At 36.1% G+C, this 23,136-nt stretch overlaps 1 protein-coding gene across 1 annotated transcript in view; it reads left to right on the forward strand.

Moving 5' to 3' along the window:
• The first annotated feature begins 1,208 nt into the window (after window positions 1–1,208).
• LOC6035372 (titin) overlaps window positions 1,209–23,136 on the forward strand; it is a 237,278-nt gene continuing 215,350 nt past the window's right edge. The window contains exon 1 of the mRNA XM_038266621.1: window positions 1,209–2,172. The gene's annotated coding sequence lies outside the window, so the exon portion shown is untranslated. The remainder of the gene's footprint in view (window positions 2,173–23,136) is intronic.

The raw sequence follows: 23,136 nt of genomic DNA on the forward strand, positions 1-23,136 counted from the left end.
GGAATATATTCACGTTTATAGTGCAAATGCACCATACTCATGAATAAATTCCTTCGTGGTTCTCACATTCGTGAACTTAATTCACGATTACGAGAATTGATTTTTTTCTGTGTATGTTGGCCCCGGTCTAACCTGGAGGGTTAGGTCGTTAGCTCAGTCCAGGAGTAGGAGTCGTCTCCCTGGGTACTGCCTCGGTGGAGTCGCTGATAAGTAGTTGGACTATCAATCCAAAGGTCGTCAGTTCAAACCCCGGGGTGGTTGGAGCAATTGCCTCTACAATCAAGCCCTCGGACACCTCGTTTCGAGTATGAATCTCGCAATCGAGAACGCCAAGGCAATGCTGTAGAGCGAATAATTTGATTTGATTTTTTTAATATCTTCTTTCAGGTGCAAGTTAGCACTATACTCTCTTTGGCAAAGCTGTAGAGCACATTCCGAATATGAGTCCGGTTTTGGTATAGCATGAAACGTGGATTTGATAAATATCACAATAAAAAAAAACAAAAAATGGAGTTGTTTAGGGCCCTTGAAAGGAACTGAAAAAGTGCTGTGCTGGATTATCGATTTTTATATTACACCGTAATGCTCTATTATGCGGAACGCTAGGTAACAGATGTAATAACATTCCGTTTTGTAATTCAACAAATATCAGGTCCTGTCTCAACCAGTCAAGCTCATATTTGAAATATGAGCCTCAAATATGAGCTCAGTACACCTAGGGAAATCATGCACTGAAATTCCAGCAGATCCTAATGAATATCCTTTCATTATTTCCTCGAACCGCATAAGTTAATCGAAAAGTTCATTCACTACGCGCCAACATGTCTATGTTCACGGATTCAATGCCTACCTCTACCACAAACCTGTTATCAGAAATGCTCTTCTCTCAATCGGTTGATGCATCACAAGCATATGTTGCGTGCGATGTTCTCCTAACGTCTTATTTATTCATGAATGAAGCTGTAGTGAGTGAATAGTGTTCATTCTCCCAGCACGGATTTCCCAGCATAAGCGCTCCGAGCACATAGTATCGTTCGCTCGCTCGCGAGAGCGTGCGCACAACGCAGCATTTCTTCTCGAAGGCGTCCCAAAGGGAGAGCCACGGCTGTTCGGGCCAAGGAAATACCGAACGCGCCGCGCCGAAGACTGTCGATGGGCCGTGGAACAGCTGGAAAACGGTTGGAAACGGCGACGGAACTGTGATTTGCTGGTGCTGCTCTTTAGTACTTTCGTGATCTTTGAAACGCTGAGACGCGCGTTCGTCGTTGTCGTTGTAGTCGTGCGTCGTTCTTTCGAAGTCACCGCGCGCGCGTTTTTGCTCGTCGTCGTCGTTGGCGGCGGGATTCGAACCTGAGCAGGCTGGCATCGCCTACTGTGACGACACGGGGTGCGGAAGTAAGTGTCCGAGTGCGTTCGTGAGTGTGCGGGTGGCTTCCGGAAGTGTGGAACAGGATTAGCCGGGGAAAAACGGAGTGCTTCGAGCAGCGAAGGAATAACGAGCAAAAATAGCGATAATTTATAGCAGCTCGGGCGATTAAGGACACCAACGGAGCCAACGTTGGTGTGCGGTGGAATTTTTCTGTGTATTTCCACATCATTTTTTGCGGCCATCACACCGGGGTCATTTCCGTTCCGGCAGAATCATATGTGGGGGTGGTGTGACTAGAATGATGATGATGATTATGCTATCCCGAGGCTGAAGGCACACACCATCCGAGAGTGATGATGATGACAATGATAATGATTATGATTGCTGTCTGAGCGTATGTGTGCTCAATAGCCCTGGGGAAAGTGACGCTGACACAGTGTCGAATCGTTCTGGCCGGGAGTCCTCGCAACACGGAAGTGACAACCGGAAGTGACAGTGAAAAGTGTGGAGAGGCGCTATTAGGAATGAAAATCGAGTTTATGTAATCGATGGAGAGCATAGCGAAGTGCTTTTCCGGCAAACGGCGATAATCGTGTGAAAATGTATCAAGTTTGATGGAAGTTTCCCGCAGGGGAGTGAGGGCCACGTTAATGGGCCCTGATGAAAAGTGATTTTAAGTGATCCACTGAGTGACGTCGTGCAGTAATTTTGACTAGAGTGATAAAAAGCGGTTATTTTCATCTCGACCAGCGGCGGCAGCGACGGTGGTTCCTGCGGGTGTTATCCTTTAATTGAGCACTCAAGTGAGTTCATTGAAAATTCATGGAATAAATTATAACCACAAGCCGAAACAAAAAAAAAACTGTTTTCATAAAATCCGCCTTTTATCGCGTGACGGTGGTGCTTTTCGGTGCTCTCTTATCCGGCACGCCGGTCAGAGACATCTGCTGCCATGGTGGATAAATTTTCGAAGCTACTCCCCGATCAGAGAAACATAAATCCTTGGCAATCAAATTAACACCACTGGCTGCTCGAAAGATTCGCAGTTGATTTAAAAATCAGTTGATGGTGTAGAAGTGTAAATATTTTTACGATGGCAGTGTTTATGGGTTCGGTGAATTTTGGTGCTATTGGAATAATTAACAATGAATATAATTAAAATATAAGGATCTTAACTGCTAAATTTATAATTATTAAAAGCCAAGCGAAAAAAATATAATAAGGTTATAAAATCCATTGTTTATTATTATGTGGCAAAACATTGAAAATAACTTTTCAACTCGTCTTGACCTCGCTTTAATTTACAATTTACACTGTTGGATTAATTGTTTGGACTCATTGATAACTATTTTAGTTTTATTTGACCAAACGTCACCTCCACTAACTTCACCAACATTAAAACTTCTTTGATTTCATTTGAATTATTTTGATAGTCGACTATTACGAAAAATCTTTTTTGACCTAGGCTCACCCCACCTGACAGTCAACGAATTTAAGTTATTGACTTTAAATAATAAAAATCAAAGCCACTTTGTGTAAAGTTGAGCAACGTAAAGTTGGGCACCGAGTAGTTATTTGGATTCTCAAATAGTACAACAGGGTGTCATCTAACCTATATCTGTTTACAACTCAGTGGAAAAATGCCGCATGTTTTTAGAAGCAGCAACATGAATATCTAATAGGGTGTTTCATCCAAAACCAAAAGTTCTCAGAATCAGGCAAACCGAGGTTCCCCTAGTAGAGGATACCCATAGGGACTCTCATGCCAAATATCAGCCCATTTGGTTGAGAATTGGCCTGTCCCCAGCGGTTCAAAGTTTACATGTAAATTACTATGGGATTTTTATGCTTTTCGTTCAATCGTTCCTACAGGTCTTGGGACAACATGGATTCACTCGGAATAAAGACAGGTGTGTAGGGGATGGTCCAATGAACACATTCCAGAAGGAATTAGGGTTGTCCATTCTGTCCCCAAGGTGCGCATTGGATCGACGTCCGGTGTCTCCAAAACCAACGATTCATCCTTCAAATGCATTGCATTTCCTTAGTATGCTATGACGGCTAGGTGAAAACCACGACGCCCCCTATGAGACGGTGAACACGTGGAGAGGCATCGATTGCATTATTAACACAAAATAATCATTTTACTTTATTTAGAATAGTTGAAATTCTTCCAGGAACATCAATAATTATAATTTTAGTACTTTAAAGAATGTTTCTGAGCCAAAACTCGAGTAGATGCTCTGCCACGTGTTCACCGTCTGACATGGGGCGTCGTAATTTTCTCCCAGCCGTCATAGCATACTAAGGACAATGCGTACATTTGAAGGGTGAATCGTTGATTCTGGAGACACCGGACGTCGATCCAATGCGCACCTTGGGGACAGAATGGACAACCCTAATTCCTTCTGGAATGTGTTCATTGGACCATCCCCTACACACCTGTCTTTATTCCGAGTGAATCCATGTTGTCCCAAGACCTGTAGGAACGATTGAACGAAAAGCATAAAAATCCCATAGTAATTTCCATGTAAACTTTGAACCGCTGGGGACAGGCCAATTCTCAACCAAATGGGCTGATATTTGGCATGAGAGTCCCTATGGGTATCCTCTACAAGGGGAACCTCGGTTTGCCGTAATCTGAGAACTTTTTTGCTTGGCTGAAACACCCTATTATCTATATTATTGCACTGTTTCATTTTATAATTTCAAATTTGTTTTTTTTTTTGCAATCCCATAATAGCTGCATTGAAAGGGTTATACTGAGCCCAAACCACAAATATGAGTTCGATTGGATGAACACCAAGTAAATTTTCCATAAGATTTTGTTTGGTATGGTGTGTATGGTTTGTCCATACAAGAGCGTCCTATTTCCAGGGGTTAAAAATTTACCGGGAAACGGGAAATTTTCGACCAATTCCTCTGGAAATCCCGAGAATTCCCGGGAAATTTTCAAATTTATTGAACATTGTTCTAATCTTGGCTCTGATCAATATTTTGCAGGAGGTTTACGAAAAAGTTTCCACGTAGTTTGTGGATGGTCCCTACAGGACAGCAACTTCAATGGTTAAAATAATTGAAGATCAAGTATTGTTTTAATCAAAGTGAGTAAAATGAATCCATACTTCACAATCATAAAATTTCTTTTAAAATTGCCTCTAAGACCATTTTGACAGAGTGTGGTTTGACACATAAAGTTGAAGTGAAAAAAGCAGAAATTATGTTTTTCAAGACAAGCAACTTTTCTAAAATAAGTCAAACTGGTTGCAGCTCTTGAAAAAAATAGTACAGCGTTTTAGTTGATCCTTACACATTTAACTTCTCGTATTTGCTTTACTTCAAACTCTCTATTTTTTACAGTTTTTGGGCACCTCTTAATGCAAAGTAGTTTTTTTTAACATTTTGGTATGGTTTTATTATGCCACATGGTTGACTGCGGTTGAAAGTTTTTTCATAGCACAAAAACATGATTGAAACTATACGATAGTTTTGCATCATTCCACAATCAGTCTTCCTTTGTTACATATTTAACACTCTAAACAAAAACTAAAAAACCTAATTTAGCTTTTGGGATAAATATTTTTGAAATAATTTTGCAATTTTGCTTTAAAAAAGCTTACCTAAAATGTAATAGTTTTTTTTCCAGAAATGTTTCTGGAATTAACATTATCAGAATCTAGTCTTAATATCAAATTATCTGCTCATTTGAATAATTCATTATGAACTTGACAATAAACTGAATTGAACAATTTTTATTTTTTCAGATCATTAAAATAATTCGTTCCAAAAAGTTAAGAAAATTTATGCCTTCGCTTGAATTACTCGAATTCCCGCAAAAAAAAAACAAATTTCCCAGAAAACGGGAAATATGTTTACGGAAAATCTCGTTTATCTCGACAATTTGTTTCCCTGGACGGGAAATTTGACGCTCTTGTCACTGATGAAAATATAAGAAAATTTTGTTATTTATGTGCAGGCCATCTTGCGATAAATTTATTTTAAAACAAGAGCAACATAAAAATTCTCAATAAGCAATATTTGAGGTTAAACTCTCCGTCTACAAATTAATGTAATAACTTGTTGTTTCTATAGGAAGTTCGCATGCTTGAGAACCAAACTACATTAATAATTCTTAAATTATAAAAATGATTGTAGGACATTCATGTGACCTGATTACTGCTCATAAGTGCATCATATTTCACGTACATTGTTGTCATAAACGATGTATTTCATACATTAATTTTATAATTTATAGAACTAAGAGGTTTTACCGCTTATTTTGTAGGGTGACATTATTGTTAAAAACATATATGAGATGGTCCGAATCTCAATTCTACAATTCGAACAAAAGTCTTAGTGTGCTCCATCCACAATAGATTTGTTTTGTTTTGAAAAAGCTCTGCACTCAAAGCACACAATACGAATCAATCTCCTGGAAGATGACACAACAAAAAGTGCTCTGCATCGAAAAGTGTTCCCGGATTGTCGAGCACCTGTATCAATCTGTGCTCCCACGAGTATTACTCAACGAGATCGACACCAGTGTGACAGCGCGTTTCCGATAGACGTCGACAATTTCGAGTGATTAAACATTCATGTTTTGCTTGTTTTAAAATCAATCTCTCAAGCACACTTGTCCCCATGGTTCGGTTCGGACGCCCCACCCAGAGTGTGTAGGTAACATGCTACCACACTGAAAAAAATTGAATGGCAAAATATTCTCTTAAAAACAGTGGTCAATGAAATATGTATGTTTGACTCGAAATCCTGTTAAAATTTTAAGAAATGCGTTATAATTAGAACAAAAAAAATATAAAATTTTGCCTGAGAAATGTTTTTACTGTCAAAGTATGAACCATTATAGCGCTGATCGGCGCCTCGAAAGGTCCCTGCTCAGCAAAACACGTGAAGAGGTGGGTTTTTCCGACAGCCTATGTGGCAGTTTTCCATGAACACATCTATACACGCTGAGAACATGAGCCTTTTTTTACTCAACGCCGAAGCTCGAATCCTTTTCGCATGGGTTTGCTTTTTTTATAGAAAAGCATATCGCAGTGCCAATCGATTAAACCTCGGAGAGTTTCAAAGTGGCCCAGCACGTCCGTCGTCGGGATAGTAGTGTGAGGATGGGAAATGTTGGGGAAGAGGAGAAAAAAAAAACATTAACATAACGTCCCGGCCGAGTGGTGTGCATATTGACGTAAGCGAACAAATTGAACCATCACACCACCAGACTTGCCTTCACACTGTGGGTTAAAAATGGTTAAGGTGTAGGATTTATAAGGTGTAGTTTTAAGTATGATGGCTGAATTCAATGCCAAAAAAAGTTTTACTTTGTTCAAGTGATTTGTAAATTGACTTCAATATATCTAAAAATATGACAAATAACTTTGTTGAAAATCGTTGCAAATATTTTATAAAATTTACTTCGCCCTCAATTTTGATTCGAAAATATAGAGGGATTTTTTCCAAGAGCCATCAAAATTTAAAAGAAATGGCGAACGCAAAGAATTAATAATGCTTTTACCTGCGTCGATAATCATAATTATGATTAAACCGGAGAAATTCGCTATCAAAACCGGAAATTGATTTTATTTGTATTTTTTGATTTGGCTCAAACTTTGTGGGGGCCTTCTCTATGACCAATGAAGCAATTTTGTGTCATTGGTTCACCCATACAAGTCTCCATACATTTTTTTTCAGCTGTCCATACAAAAATGGTACGTAAATATTCAAACAGCTGTAACATTTGACTGAATTTTCTGATTAATTTGGTGTCTTCGGCAAAGTTGTAGGTATTGTTGAGAAAAAAAGGTACACGGAAAAAAATGCCGATTTTTTATTATCTTTTTTTTCTACAGAAACTCAAACTCAATTTCCCAAAATACACATTTTTTGATTTTCGAAATTTTTTGATATGTTTCAGGAGAAAAAATCCTCAACTTTTGAGCCATATAGAAGAATGGTCAAAAAATCTGCCGCCTAGTTATAATTTTTTTAAATAGTGATTTTTGGAAAAAAAAATGAAATTTCACACAAAAAATTTAACTAATTTTATTATGTAAAATTGAATTTGCAATCGAAAAGTATTCTTTGTTTTTTTTTATAAATAGCTCCGTTTTCAAGATATAGCCACTGTAAGTTTGATTTTAGCGAAATATTTGAAAAAATAGTGACCATTTCTGAAAAAAAATCGAAAAGTTCAGAAAATTTGCTATAAAACTGTCCAAGAGACATTGAAGATTGAACCTCTGGTTGCTGAGATACAGAAGCTTAAAGAAAAAGAAAGAGGAAAATTGCAGTTTTCTAAGTCTCACCCAAACAACCCACCATTTTCTAATGTTGATATCTCAGCAACTAAAGGTCCGATTTTTAATGTTAAAACATGAAACATTTTTGAAATTTTTCAATGTTTTCAAAAATAATATTTTGATTTTTTTTAATCAAGACTATTATTTCAAAAGAGACTCACCGTGACCGATTTTTGTGGTCATATTCGGGTTCAGCGACACCAAATTAGTTAAATTTTATCACGCCTGTTGTTTTTGGGGTCCCAAAAGTCCCTATTGAAATTTATTTTACTCATCACTTATTTTTATTAAGATCTCTTACGTGCTGAGATCACGTTAGGGGAGATCCATAAACCATGTAGACACTTTAGGGGGGTTGAAATCACTCTATAAATGAGAGGAAGGCACCAACCACCTAAAGGTGGATTAAGTAACGTTTTTATTTTGGGCATTTACTATCTTGTTCGATTCCCGTAGTCGATAATTTTTTGTTTTTTTTTTTTGTTTTGACGGATGAACTTTTTTTTTGCAAATGAACAATTCTCGCCTATCTCGAGCAATTGTCTCTGTGTCTGTACATGGTACCACTATTCTCTCGGCTCGAGGCCATTATTCTCTCGGACTAGCGCTGTTCAGTTTTGGGTGTACCCTTCTTGAACTGCAGGCTCCTTGGGAGGGCGCCGGCATTGGCTAATAAAATAGGGGGTTTCAAAGGTTAATCAGTGAACGGATTCCCACTGATCATTGTTGATTGATTGTTCAATTCAGCTGTTCTGTCAATAACGGAGTAGCATATAATTAGGCTGTCAACCATGCTCATTCTCGAAGCCCTAATTTGGCAAATTGAAGCAGTAATATTTAAAACATTTCTAAGAAAGCCCAATTGCACTAAATATTATTGTAAACGTAGGGAAGTGCATTTCGAATTTTTGATTGCACCTGCACATTTTTGTTATTTGTTTTGGTCCCGATTTTTTAGGACTACTTTTGGGAATTTGAAAAAAAAAAAAAAGTTTCACGAACCGTTGGCCACGTACCACTAAATTATTCGAATATTTGGCTTGGGTTGAGTTTCCAAATTGATAGCACTGAAGTAAGCTTCTTTTGCTGGAATGCTTCCCCCCCCCCCTTTAAAATAACAAAAGTGCTAACGGCTTCCGAGTGAACAATTTTCAATTATTTCGAAAAATTTCATCCCGCTCATAACGATCCCACAGTGCTGGGAAATAATTTTCCATCACAGCGAACCTGACACCCTTTCCACCCCCTGTGCCATCAACGTAACGGAGGAAAATCGCACCCACAGCCCCCTGGCAAATGAAAGGATTAACCACCCAACCATCTGAATCAGCTCACCAGTTTGGTTCGGTTTTGTTGGCAGACCTCTAGCTTCACACAACACCGTGGTGTGTGTGTGTGTGTGTTCGTGCGAGTTGTGAATGTATTTAGGCCGGTTGACTTTCGCAGTGAACATTTTCCCGTTTTGCGCAGGGACATGCAAAGCAGGTCTGGCTGCCTGGGTGGGTAGGTCAGGTGGAAAAATTGGCCTGCTTCCGCAGAAGGTTGTCGTCGCTTGGAAAAGGCGCCAAAGTAGCCCAGGATAATGACACCAATAAAAATTGAAGTGATTAAAGCTCTCGCCACGTGAACGAGAACAAAGTCAAACCCGCTGTAGGTTGAGCTTGTTGTGTGGGTGTGTTTTTCAGCTCCAAGCTCCGAGAAAATGAAGAGAAATGAGGGAAAACACAAAAAAATAATCACGGGCGCAATAAAAAGTAAATAAGTCATGAAAACTGTCGTGCCATAATGGCGCATAACGGAAAACGGAAAGAAAAACAAATCCTTCCTGCGAGCTAGATTGCTTGCGAGTGAACCAAGGAGGGTTGGAACAGTGGAATTGCGGAAGTTCTCATTTGGGGGAGGTCGTGGCTGCTGTTTACGTGGACTATGACGCAGCTGAAACGGTGTTGTCGAACACGTGGTTTTGCAATATACCTGCTTTCCTGCAAAAGAGTTTTCACAGACGATGGAGGCAGTTGATGAAAATGCGTAAGCATTGAGAAGGGAATCTGAGGGACTGAGTAGACAGAGCAAGAACGACAAACTGAGAAAATTGCTTCATTACAAAGAAAAGCTCAATTAGTACGAGTCGTGTGGTTTCTGTTTGTGTTGTTTACGGTCGCACAGATGGTGGATGAAACTATAAAAAATTGCCGTGGAGCTAAAGACTGATGATTTATGCCAGGTCGCCTGTAAGAGCAGCGTTTCGACGTTAAATTAAATGCAACCTCTTGAAAATGTTTTTTTATTTGACTTATGAAAAGTGAAACATGCTATTTTTCATTATTTATTTTATATTGCCTTAATTTTATATGAGCGTTGCAAATATTTTTGAAAGTTTATCAAAAAATCAAAATCAAATTATTCGCTCTACAGCATTGCCTTGGCATTCTCGATTGCGAGATTCCTACTCGAAACTAGGTGTCCGAAGGCTTGATTGTTGAGGAAATTGCAAACCTCTGTTTACACCTTAGCTTCCATCTACCCCGGGATTCGAACTGACGACCTTTGGATTGTGAGTCCAACTGTCTACCAGCGACTCCACCGAGGCAGGTGAAAGTTTATATAACCGCCTATCAAAATTGGTCTAAAAAATCAGGGGCAAAAACATATTATATCAAAAAACTTCAAAATTCTATTGCAAATCCAAAATAAAATAAATTTTTCTGATAATTATATTTAGCATGTTTGTGCTCGTTTCTAATGTACAGCGCTGCAAAAAAAAAAAACGAGCATTTCCAGAAAAAAATTAAGTAGATTTGAATTTTGCTGAATAAAAAAGACTTTGTGTCAACATTATATTTTTAAGTAAGCAGTGGGAGGTAAAATAGTTTCATGTTTTTGGCCTTGTTTTTGCGTATATTATTAAAACATTGAAAAGGGAAATTTTATTGACAACTTATGAAACTTATGAAATTTAACATAAATCCCTAACCCCCAATCAAAAAATAAAATTAAAAATATCAATGTTGGTTTGAAATTTGTGTATAATTCTAGATTTAAATTTATTGAATAAAAATATTTTTATATTTACTTATAAGCCATAAGAGACCATCCATAAAACACGTCTACACCTCAAGAAGGGGAGGCGGGTCTGTGGCTATTCGCGCTCCAAACAAAAATGGGTATTTATGGATGGTCCCATAAGATATGGCTTGTTTATTCAATTTGGCTAAATTAATGTACAATTTTGAGAACGTTTAGAGAAATTTTCGTGGAATCTGTTTAAAAATATTTACAGATATAGTATTTTTGCCTTCCTCACCTCACTGAGGCAAGGCTATAAAATCACTCGTGAAATGAACTTCTTAAATACGGCTCCTAGATATACCTATCGACTCAGAATCAAATTCTGAACAAATGTCAGTGGGGATGTGTGTAGACAAGATTTTTTTCCACACGATTATCTCAGAACTGGCTCAACCGATTTTGGTCGGATTCGCCTTATTCTGATCGTTTTGGGTCCCCTAAGATCCTATTAAATTGTATTCTGTTTAGTTAAGTATTTAAAAAGTTATGCCAAGAAAAAGAATTTTGTAAATACAAAAAAGGGTGATTTTTTGCCTAACCTCAAAAGGCCGGGTCTTTTTGTTTACGAGCGAGAGTCGCGCCAGATGCGAAACGCCCGGTTGCCACATTGCTTCAAATGAGAGTCTGCATGTTTTCTGGAAAAGTCTGTATCAGGTATCTATTTTTTCATAAACTTATTTTCATTATTACTTTGTAAATGTGAGGAAGGCACCACCCACCTAATGGTGGATTAACAAACGTTTTTTTTCTAAAAAACTGTATTTTTGAGTTTGAAATTCAATACCGTCGACTGATGTTAGCCGGGACCACAGTCTGCTCGGAGAAAAATGAGTTCCCAAAATCGTGAACAAGCATTCATGAATATGGGAACCACGAACAAAGTGTTCAAAGCCCATGGTGCGATTTTGAAAAACGTACCATGGCATTTGAACACTTTGTTCGTGGTTCCCATTTTCATGAACGCTTGTTTACAATATTTTCTCCGTGTGAATAGGGGGAGCAGTTTTTAGAGCACTTAAAAGCTTGAAATTTTGAAAAAGATGCACTATGTTTGTGGTTTTGTATCTGTTTTATCCGAATCCAAACAAAAATACACAGCAAAAAATTAGATGATAAAATCGCATGCAAAAGCATGCACATCACCTTCGTCAAAATAAACGCTTAATATTACACACTGAATGTACAATTTTTGCAAACACAAAAAAAGTTGCAACCGACGTGATTCAAACCCAGCACCATCAGTAAGGACTGGCGCCTTAGCCCACTCGGCCATTAGACCGATGAAAAGTTGGAAGGATAAAGCATTTATCAGCTTGACATTTCAGTCAAGTAGATTTCCCATACTGATGGGCTACATATTTCAGGGTGTAAAATCACATAAAATTGCATAAAATTATGCAATATTTATTTTACACCCAGGCCTTTTACACGCAGCTGGATTACTACTTTTTTAGCTATGTATCCAAATATTGTGCAGTAACCAGGCTAAAACAGCTGTCTCAATTCGCCCCATGTGTTCTGTTTCGCCCAGATATCGGTACCTTTACTCTCCGAAAAGACAGTACAGTAGAGTGTTGTGCATAGTGGTTCTTAACATTCAAACGCCCAAGGCTCCAAACAAGTTGGAACGGTAACTTCAACTCGCTGGTTCTGGAGCATTACGCACCCAATCAAGACGATTCTTTTTTCCAGTGATTTGTTAGGATGTTTAGATGATCCTAAAACTTTTGCAGAACTTAATTTGATCAAATCTGCCATTTTTGCAATCAAAAACATCGTTGCAACTTTTTTTTCGCGTGTAAAAAAAATCGCCAAAAATTCCGCGGCGGCAGTCGTTTAAAAAAAGTTGGAGCGATTGTGGAACACCTGAATTTAACTGATATTTTCACTAAAGAAGTTATCAGACCATGTATGAAACATCACTTAGCTTGAATTTCATTGATTTCAGTGTGTGAAGTCATTGTTTTGTTAAGAATATGAAATCCTGGAGAGAACCAAAGCATGTTTAAATTTCTAAGAAAAAAGTGTTCCGAATTTGTGGTTTTCATGGGTCAATGTTTTTCTTTAAAAAAAATAAATAAAACGTAAAAAGTATTTTTTTACGGTCTACACATCAATCGAAAGATCCCAAGAAAAGCTTTCACATGAAGGTAAAACAAATCATTATGTTCAACTATCGATTTTCTATGATTTTTTTACCATCGACCGATGTGTAAACCGTTCCGAATATGTGGGATGACTGTAAATTGAATGTTTCTGTTTGAAAATATTGTAGTTTTTTAGGATTCTCGTTTATAGTATTTATTTTACTTTATAAAATAACTTAATAAATACTTGTAATTATTTCAAATGAACATTTCAACTATACTACTCATTCCCTCATTGCCCTACCGCGTGTCGTAGTTGGCAAGACTGCTTACAGCCGTTGCGAGAAAGCTCGCCGGCGGCATGGCTTGGGCTTTCCCAGGACACGGAACGTCTGGCACACACGTGTTTGTGCGTGTATGGTTAAGAGAAAAATTGATATAAATGAGTGCTTTTTATGTTTGTTCAAGCCCAAAGCGTTCTGGAAAAGAGTGGAGAAAAAGTTTCCGTAAATAGAATCCGCAAGGTGTGCTCGTGTGTGTATGTGTGTGTGCACGAGAGTTCACTCTACCTTGACAACGTATGTGTGCATGGACACACGTACACAAACGGAGAGATAAAATCAACGCTGTTTTCGTCACTCGTAATACCACCGACCGGCCCCGGTTCTGGTTCCGTGTTGGTGGTGGTTCAGGTGGTTTGACAGCCCGACAGGGCCGATTGTCACGCAATTGTCTGACGGCTTCTGGCAGAACGGAAATAAAGTGAGCACTAACACGAAAATTGCGCATTTATTGTGTGTTATTATTTGATTAGCATTATAGTGGCGCGTACAGTTTTGTATGGTGAACACCTCCCCCTACCCCATTCTGTGGCTGGGAAAATCGATTTGTGAACAATGCCAGATTAGTCATCAATGCAAATCAATTCGGCAGGTTCATTGGCCATTGATTGTTTTGAAAGGAGATGCCTGACAGAAATTTGCGTTAAATTTAAGTCCTGATAATCGAAGAAGAGGAAATTAAATGAACATGCGAGGCATGATGTTTTAATCCCAAATCAGCTATTTTAACAAAGATCAAAAACGGTGCTGATATGTAAAAGAAGTTGTCTCTTATGGTCAGGCCCGTAGCCAGGGGGGGGGGGCTACCGGGCTGCAGCCCCCCCCGAAATTTTTTCCATATTTTTTATAATGTGCTATCGAAAAAAAAAACCTCAAATCGATGATTGTGAGTTTTCTTTCATACTCCCAGAAGTAGATTGTTAGATAGAGAATCTAGAATACATTGATCAAACTATGTAATTTTTGCTTCCATTGCCGGGCAAAAACTTTGTGGAATATAGACCCAATATTTAACAATTGAGCTGCATATTTGAACATTTTTTTTCCAGTGACATTTTATTCGCCTCGTTTACGTTTACAATTTACTTTGGTGCTAAATTTATCCTACACTGAGACGTTAGGCTATCTTTCAAAGAAGAAAGAAGGACAAGTGTCTAAAAGAGCGCCTAGGTCAAATAAAGTTCAGCCCAGCCTCGATTGCCCGCGGACCTTGCAAAAATTTGACTTCGAATAATCGAATCACGAAAAAAATTGTTTTTTTTTCGAGCTTGTACGGCATCATACAGGAAAAAATGGCATTTTAAATTTTCTAAAGTGATTTTAAGAAAGCGGTCATAACCCTTGTAACATTTTAGGTTTTAATTAGGCCATAAAAGCCTTTTTAGGCCGTATGAGGGTTTTCAGAACCATGATAAAACCTGTAAGTTTAAAAATGTTACTAGGGAATGGCGGTGATGAAATATTGAATTTGACTGAAATGAGGTGGCAGAAGCCAAATTTGATTTAACATCAAGTAAATAAAAATACCATTTTTTTATTTTTTCATGAATCGATTATCTAAAATCGATAATTGAAATGTTAGATTATCGAGACTTCCTTTGGGGACCTTCAGTATATTTCCAAAAGGTTTGTTTTCTACATTTTTCAAAATATACCTTATTTTTCATAAATATTTATTAAATCAAAACTAAAAATTCTCAAAATATTTTTTCTAGTATTTTTAAAATTTTATTGATTTTTTTAAATTCTTGAATTTATTCTAAATCTAAATCATTCGCTGTACAGCATTGCCTTGGCGTTCTCGAATGCGAGATTCTTACTCGAAAGTAGGTGTCCGAAGGCATGATTGTTAAGGCAATTGAAAACCTCTTTGTACACCTTAGCTTCCACCCCGGGATTCAAACTGACGACCTTTAGATTCTGAATTCAACTGCCTACAAGCGACTCCACCGAGACAGGACCCAGGGAGACGACTCTTATACCTGGACGGAGCTAACGAGCTATCCTCTAGGTTAGACCGGGACCAACATTTACTTCACCATCCGACGGAAGGCGTGATCAGACAAATCTTGTCTCGAAATTTGCCACCGGGACCTTTTGGGATCGAACCCAGGCCGACTGGGTGAGAGGTAACCACGCTTGCTCCTACATCACGGGTCCTGGGAATTTATGATGGAGTTTATATTTGGAGCGTGTCTTAAGTAATTTGTGAAATTTGAAATTATTTAATTTCTAATTAATATTTTATTTTTATGCTTTTCTGTTATACATTTTTTTAAATTACATATTTCTACCTTCCCTGCAACTCGTCTGGAAAATCGAAGGACAAATAAAATATTTGTTTCAAATAACTTCTCACCATTGAAGTGCATTTTCGTACGTCAATAATACAAAAAATTCGATGTACAGTACAGACAAAAAGATTTCGTCACTAGCCGGTTATTTTGAAAACTTAGGATGCAAAACAACTGGTACAAAATGCATTTTAAAACACATTTAAAATTATAAAATCATGTCTTATATTTAAAATTTTAAAATCATGTCTTATATTTTTTGTATATATTTTTCATTTGCTTTTTCCGGTCGGAATCGAGAGATATAAATTTAAAAAATATTCGCAGCGGCCTAATTTTAACTTTAAAAATTTCACAATTTAAATAATTTTAGATTTAATTTTCTTTATTTCAAAGTGTTTTTACTTTGTATTTTGAAATATTTGAATTTAGAAATTCTTAAATTACTGAATTTAGAAATGCTCAATTTTTATTTTTTTAAATCCTCTAAATTAAAAAAAATATTTTTGAAAATTTGGATTTTTTATTGTTTTTGGTTTAAGAATTACCTTATTTTCGAAATTGTGAAATCCTAAATATTTGAGATGGACTAATATTTTTATTATTGAATTCAACAATTTATAAATTGCTGAGTTTTCAAAAAAACAATCCCGAAAATTAAATGTTTATTGTAATGGCTTTCCCTAATTTTAAACTTCACTCTCAGCAAAAAACTAAATCTATCAGGGGTGACCAAAGTATGGCCCGCGGGCCCATTTTGAATGATCATGTAAAATGGCTCGTTGATCACTTGTAAAATGATTCTATACTTTTCAAAATTAAGTTTTATTTTAAACTTTTTTATGCTAATATTCTATATTTTTTATTAAAAACAAATCATTTATCAATGTTTTGATCCACACACACACAAATATTTTGTTCAAAAATCATAATAATAAAAACAAATTCACACGTTTCAATGTGAGTGAAACTAAAAACATTTCTGGAAATATTTATAAAACACTAAAATTTTACATATATAGAAATCTATAATAATATAAAAGTCATAATAACCCTATTATGAACTAACCCTCAAAATTACTTTGCACTTAGAAACCTTCCCTCGAGATTCGAACTCATGACAGTTGGATAACGAATCTGACTACCAACAAAATGTTGAAATCGGAGGAAGAAGGCTGTTGAAAATATGTTACAAAGCTTTTGTCGACCAACCCTCTCCTCCTCCACGATTAAAAATTGGCTCGAAAAATCAGAAACAAAACTTTTTTTTTCAAAAATCAAAAAAAATATGAAAATTTATTTATTTTTCTGCGTTTAGAATCATTTTAGCATGTTCGGGTATGTTCAAAGTTAATTTGAATTTTCGTGAATCTACATTTTTTGAAAATAATGATTGCAATTTACTTTTGCGAGTGCTTAAAACATTTTCTTACACTTTTTTTCATTGAAAAGATAAAATTCTGGCTCTTAACGATTTTTCATTATTCACCTCTCAAATTAACGATAAAATTACGTCGTTACATGCATTGTTCAGATTACCTGTCATCATTTTCGAAATATCAAAATTGAAAACACAAGTACATTTAGCTACAAACTTTTTTTTCAAATACCTTAAACAATAATATTAACAATACCGATGTTTTCTATTATTTTTTATTAATGAAAATACTCAAAAAATTACAAAAAAATAAAACATAATAACGTATGGTTGTATTTTTTTAGTATTTTAAATTAAAATAAAGTAATTTTTTTTTAAATAATCTATTTTGTAAATTTGGCCCGCATGCTCATTTGAGCTTCAAATTTGGCCCGGCCTCCAAAATCTTTGAGCACCCCTGCTTTCAATGTTCGACTCTGCGTTTTTAAACAATTAGGCCGTTGCAAATATTTTTGAAGTTTATGTCCCTCGACTCTGGTCGGGCTCGAGGAGGAAAAAATAAAAAATATAAAAATTGAAATAACAAGCCATGGTCTCAACATTTGAATGAAAAAAGTGTTTTAAAATGCATTTCACACCTGCCCAGTTGTTTTGCAATCATTAGTTTTCAAAATATCCAAGTATTGAAGAGATTTTTTTTCGCCGCAAAAAAAACTGTACACTGGAATTCCACAAAAATTGAAAATATTTTTGATCGATCCCAGACATGCTAAATATGATTTTAAACGCAGGAAAATGCATTTCTAATTGTTTTCAGTTGGTTAGACTTCTATTTCCTTTCAAATTTTTAAGTTTTTTGAAAAAATATTTTTTTGCCCCCTGATTTTTCGACTTTGAAACTTTGAAAAATATTTGCGACGGCCTTATTGATTTTTAATATTTTTTTTAGCAATTACATTTTTTTTAGACGTTTCTAATTTTCAGTCGCATTCAAATAAACAATCTCAAATTATTTGATTTTTTTCATCAATTACGTTAAACGCCACTTTTTGATTCTGTTCCCTTTCAGCTGCTTACCGCCTGACAAAAACATTTTCGTGATTCTTCCGTTGACCATTGATTGAGCGTTTTTTATAGCGAATGTTACGTTCCTTCCGTGCTCCGTACTAGCATGTTAGGGCAAAACTTTTATTTTTCTTTTGAATGTTAAATATAATTCTAGTAGCAAAATGCCAGACGTAGATCAGGTTTACAAGAAAAATCTCATTGTTTTAAACATTCTTATGGAAAATATTTTTTTTAAATCCTAAAATTTGTTAAATTTCGTTTCCAGAGTTATATTGCTTTAATATACAAACCAATATAATTTTACATCATTTTTATTAGTTAAATAACAGAAATGAAAAAAATGATGTAATACAGTTTTTTCTATAAAACTATAGTAGAAATTATCCATCGGTTATAAATTAGATAGTAGAAATTTACCAATTTGTTCATGAGTTTTTCATCCAGAGTTGTTGAACTACGAAATTACATACATCAGTGAGATAAATTAAGATTTTTTCTGGCAATTTTTGTTATTAAAAGTTTTATTCAGGGAATATTTTAAATTTATAGATAATTTGTTAGTGGACGGTTTTCATAAAATTCGATTACATTTCAACAATCCAAGAAAACGTAAGAAAATCATTTTCTTTTCAAGTTCTTTTATAGAAACATGCTATATGAAAACAATGGATTTTTGATGAAGCAGTTTCTTCAATTTAATTTTAAAGAAACATAAGATGAAACTCTTTAAAATCTTTTTTTGCATACAATATTTTACAGTTTTATAATTCTTCTCAATAATTATACCGTTAACCAGGTGAATTTAAACGAGTGGTATTTCTGATTTGCTGATTTCCATATCCTTTGAATTTTGAACCCAAGCCCCCGAACAAAAATCCTGGCTACGGCCCTGCTTATGGTATAACTAATGTTTTTTTTTAAACTTATGTGTTATATTCATACTAAATCTGGCTTGTTCTTTAAACACGTGCAATCTGGAGTACTATTTAAAAAGGTCCTACGTTAACGCTTTGAATACATTCATTTTCGTATTAAATAAAATTGCTTTTTTACCAACATCTCATTTTAAAACTACTTTAACATTATCTCACAATATTTATTTGTGACATGATTGTTAAATGTTTCGTGACAGAAAACAAACTAAAAATCGTTCAGTGAAAGTAAGAGATGAAAACTTTTCTGAAAAGGAGAAGTCAACATAATTAATATAAACTAAAGGGTAATATATCAACTTCTCCTTTAAAAAGGTTTGATTTGGATAACCTGAATAATTTCGAATTGGTTCAGATTACAACAGTTTTGAATCAAGAATCGAAAATTAAATCAGCACAAGTAATATAAAATATTGTCGTGTTTATAACTAAAAATATTACTAAAAGATTATCCATATTTAATTTTTGGCTTTGTCTGAAATGCTAAGTTACTGTTAATTATTCTGAAACTGATTTAAAACCAGATTTCCACGAACGTAACACACCGGTGGTTCCACAGCAAATTTTAATTTGATTGCTTTTAAATTGTGGCAAAACAAAACACAGGCTGAGACTCATCCAAATTCAAACAAACCAGTTTAGTGTGATATTTGATGAGCATTGGAATTAATTTTAATGTATGGAGGAAATGCTCAACCAAATTCGTACATTCAAACAAAACATAGAAATACAATAAAGTATCCCAATATTTCCAATCAGTAAATACTAAATCTGTTTGAAAAGTGAAAAAAAAAAAACTTTTATAGCCTTGAAATTCAGTTGTGTTTCAAGAAAAAAAAAAGAAAGAGCGAACACAATTAGCTATTCCTCAGAATCTCTCGAGCACACAAATGCTTTCCATTGTAAAAGTGGCCCATCTAGAATACGATCTGCCGTAGAAATCAGTCTGCTGCCGTTTTTTTGATGGATAGTCATAAATGCCTTGCGTGCCGTGGACATTATTATAGGCATTGGATTGCGCCGAAAATTGAAGCAAAACCTTGGCTGGTGGGACTTCGTATTCAAGGCGAAATAGCTAAAAATACGCTTGTAGCTTATTTAGGTTCGTTATTTGAAATCATTGATCAATCTGTACTTTTGTTTTGCCACAGTCCATCTAACGGTCTTTTTGAGATAGCTTCAAAGACCGGGGAATTGCACAACCTGATTTGTTTTGTACATATTCAGAGTGATTCATCAGAAATCAATTATCACTTCATGAATTTTTCTTCCATCGAGAATAGTTTTTTTAAATCCACGTGTGCAGGATATTTCTTTCGGGGAACTCCATACTAATTGCCAAAAGCATTGAAATATCGATTCAATCCACTGTGAGTTCATCGGCTTTAAAATCTTTGAACGTTTAATTTGCAGATTTCTGTTAGCGAGTGTGACTATAATTAGGATACAGACGTTAACACACACTTTAATTAGTTTACCAGCGCAACACACCAAAAGGAAGGTTGACAAACCCGAAACAAACAGCACACCAGCCAAAGAGTCTCCGGGGGGAAACAGAGTGTTCTTGTTTCTAAGAGCGAACCACCAACTACAATTTGTACCTATTAGGAAAGTGGTTAAATGAAATTATATCTCATTGGGACCTAACGGTTTGTTCATACTGGAAAACACAATCAGGTGAAACAAATTGTTCGTGCAATTGTCTGCAATTTTCAGTTCGAAATCGCATGTTAAATTTTATGATAATATTTTAAAACTGCTAATGTTATAAACTGTTGATTATTATTAAAATTTTTGAGCTGCAAAAAAATAATAATTATAAATAACCAAACGCTAAACTCTTAATTTACTCGTGAGAAAATTTCAAATTTGTACAAGTAAAACTTTCGGATCAAGCAAGATACAACCTAAGCGTCATCACGATTATTGCAACGATCACGGATTAATTATGAAATCAGATCGATTTTATAAGCCGACATTCCGCTGACCAAACAAACGTCAAACTATAAACACTCTAACCCCGAAAATCTTCCAAATGTGTTTCCATCGACCGCCGGCATTCGGGCGACCTTGGTCAAACAACTTTAGTATCGGTCGGCCTCAGCGTGTTCGCGCGGCGGGCAGTCGTATTTTGCTTGATTTGTTATGCTAATTAGAGTCGATTATTTTTTGGGTTGAATTTCTTCTCTGCGTGTGACTCCGTGGGCCACCGAGAGACTTCAACACCCTTTCAGCTGGGCTGGCGGTGGGCTTTGGGTTCTAATTTCGCGCACTAATCCCCATCAAGATCAGCTGCCAACGATAAGTCCCCAAAAACTAGTGAGAAGTCGCTGCAGAGCAGAAGAATAGTAGGGCTTAGAGTGAAGCCTTGGGACAAAAAAAAATCAGAGCAAGGAGCAAGCTTTCTTGGTCCCCACTAAGCTGGCTTTGTGTGTCTGCGACAACGATATGAACTCCGAGGCCTGGTGCGGTATGCTTCTTTACATAAATCACATATCTCTACTTTTCATTTCCACGTCATGGCATCCAGCTATTCATCAATCTTGGGCTCTCTACGCGCCATGCTACTACATACGACATAAACGCCACCGTTTTCATAATGGGAAAGTCTCATCCAAATTATTGGACAAAATATCAAACAATAAGCTATTATCAAATTTAAGTAACAAATTCGTTCAAAGCTCATGGATGATTGAAAAAATTATTTTTTGTTCTATTCAGCGTTACAAAATTTGATTTATAAGGAATTAATCTTAATTTGGTTGTAACAGTGCTATTTTGTAGAAATGTTATATCATAACATTACAAAACTGATTGCCAACTGAAATCAATTTCTAAACTAGACAAATTACTTGATATTGTTCAATTGATTGTCAGCGACACACGGATCTACTATTATTTAAGGTATTTTCTTTACAAAAAATTTGCAGAACACGAGTAGTGCTAGGGTTTTTGGTTACACATTAAGTTCAGTAATACTTAAGGTAAAGCGGGTAGACCTAGTACAAGTTTAATTTGAAAAGCATTGTATGCGCTCGTTCATAAATCACGTGGCTTTGGGGGGCTTTGGAGGAGAACAACGTTCCATACAAGCAATATGTTCAAGTTCATAGCATTTGCCTAATCAAGTTCAGAATTGATTTCAGTTGACAGGGAGTTTTTAACTATTTTCGTCTTCAAGGTCGTTACGAATCTCTCCCTAAAAATTCGAGTGCCTTATTGTTCACAAGCAATTATTTTCAATTTTTTTTTTTATTTAGGCCGTTGCAAATATTTTTTAAAGCTTATGACCCTCGACTCTGATCAAAGTCGAGGGGGGCAAAAAATAAAAAAAGTATAAAAATTGAAAGTGCGAGCCATGGTTTCAACATTTGAATGAAAAAAGTGTTTTAAAATGCATTTTACACCTGTCCAGTTGTTTTGCCATCATTAGTTATAGTTATAAATATTTGCAACGGCTTTATCAGAAAAAGTTTTCGTATACATTTTCAAGCTTATTTTATTGAAATAAACAAAGTTGAAAAGAAAGTTTAAAATTTGTGTGTATCTTTCTCATGTTAGTTTTTTTTAATATCTCATCTACTGTGCACTTCTACAAAAGGGTGGACCTCCGGGAGGGCAGGAGGGGAACCGCCTGTGGTCTTCCCACTGTTGAAACCGTTGTTACCGGAGAAGAAAGCAAAAGAGACCTATAACCAGTCCCGTATCCCCACAAAAATGGAATAATAGTGGGTAGCATAGGGAGTTACGAACAGCGGCGGCGACGGTGATTGCTGCTGGATTTACGCCACTGATGCAATCCCCTACTCTTGAGGTTCCCACAGCCCACACACACATGCACACATGATAGGCTTAGACGGGTCATGTCACTTGATGTGTGTTTCAGCATGAGATTTTCATTGATAAACTGTGAACCGGGCGGTCTTGGAGCTTTCTGCATAATTGAGAGAGTGAGGATTATAAGTCCATCAATCAAATCAAAGCGTGACGGTGGCTCCCTCAAACCATCGACTGGGGAAAGAATGTCACTATTGTCGTTTCTAGGTTCGTAGCATTGAGTAGACATTCCAGTTTAGAACTTGGAACAGGAAAGATTAATCCGTTAGCTTGATGACTTCCAGTTGAATGCAGCGTCCTGTTGTTTTTTTTTGCTGTTTTGAAAGAACAATGAAAAAGTGTAAATCTTCTTTTTAGAATTCATAGCATTTTGCCTAATAATAGCATAATAGTTATAAAATTGGTTTTTACTAACCAAAACATAAGTAGCTTTTGTAGAATCTACAAATT

Source organism: Culex quinquefasciatus, chromosome 1 (genome assembly GCF_015732765.1).
Source record: "Culex quinquefasciatus strain JHB chromosome 1, VPISU_Cqui_1.0_pri_paternal, whole genome shotgun sequence".
NCBI lineage: Eukaryota > Metazoa > Arthropoda > Insecta > Diptera > Culicidae > Culex > Culex quinquefasciatus.